This window comes from Orycteropus afer, unplaced genomic scaffold, assembly GCF_000298275.1.
Source record: "Orycteropus afer afer isolate SDZICR_OR568_19922 unplaced genomic scaffold, OryAfe1.0 scaffold00046, whole genome shotgun sequence".
Classification (NCBI taxonomy): Eukaryota; Metazoa; Chordata; class Mammalia; order Tubulidentata; family Orycteropodidae; genus Orycteropus; species Orycteropus afer.
Genome location: NW_006921633.1, coordinates 2923293 through 2923856, shown reverse-complemented (window position 1 = coordinate 2923856; position 564 = coordinate 2923293).

Below are 564 nucleotides of genomic sequence, written 5' to 3'. Positions count from 1 at the left end.
TCTCTCCTGAGAGCAGCTGGGGGGTTCCAACTGCCCTTTTGGTTAGCAGCGTAGCACTTTAACCTAAAGGTGGAGACGTGGTTAAAGCCCTAGTTGTTGTTGTTATGTGCCGTCCAGTCGGCCCGACTCATAGAGACCCCTCCTTGGGTTTCCGAGGCAGTATCACTCCGGAAGTAGATTGCCCAACCTGGCTTCCGAGGAGTGGCTGGTGGGTTTGAACCTCCAGCCTTCTAGGCTGCTAACCAAAAAGGTGGTTCAAACCCACCAGCAGTTCTCAGGAGAGAAAGATGTGGCAGCCTGCTTCCCTAAAGATTTACACGCCTGGCAACCCTATGGGCAGTTCTACTCTGTCCAATATGGTCACAATGAGAAGGATCAACTTTATCCATTTCACCACCTTTAGGAAGGAAGATTGGGCTACTTCTGTAGTGATGTTGTTGTTGTTGTTTGTTATTTGCCATCGAGTAGGCCCGACTCATAGTGACCCCTCCTTGGGTTTCTGAGGCAGTATCACTACGGAAGTAGGAATGCCCAACCTTCCTTCCGAGGAGTGGCTGGTGGGTT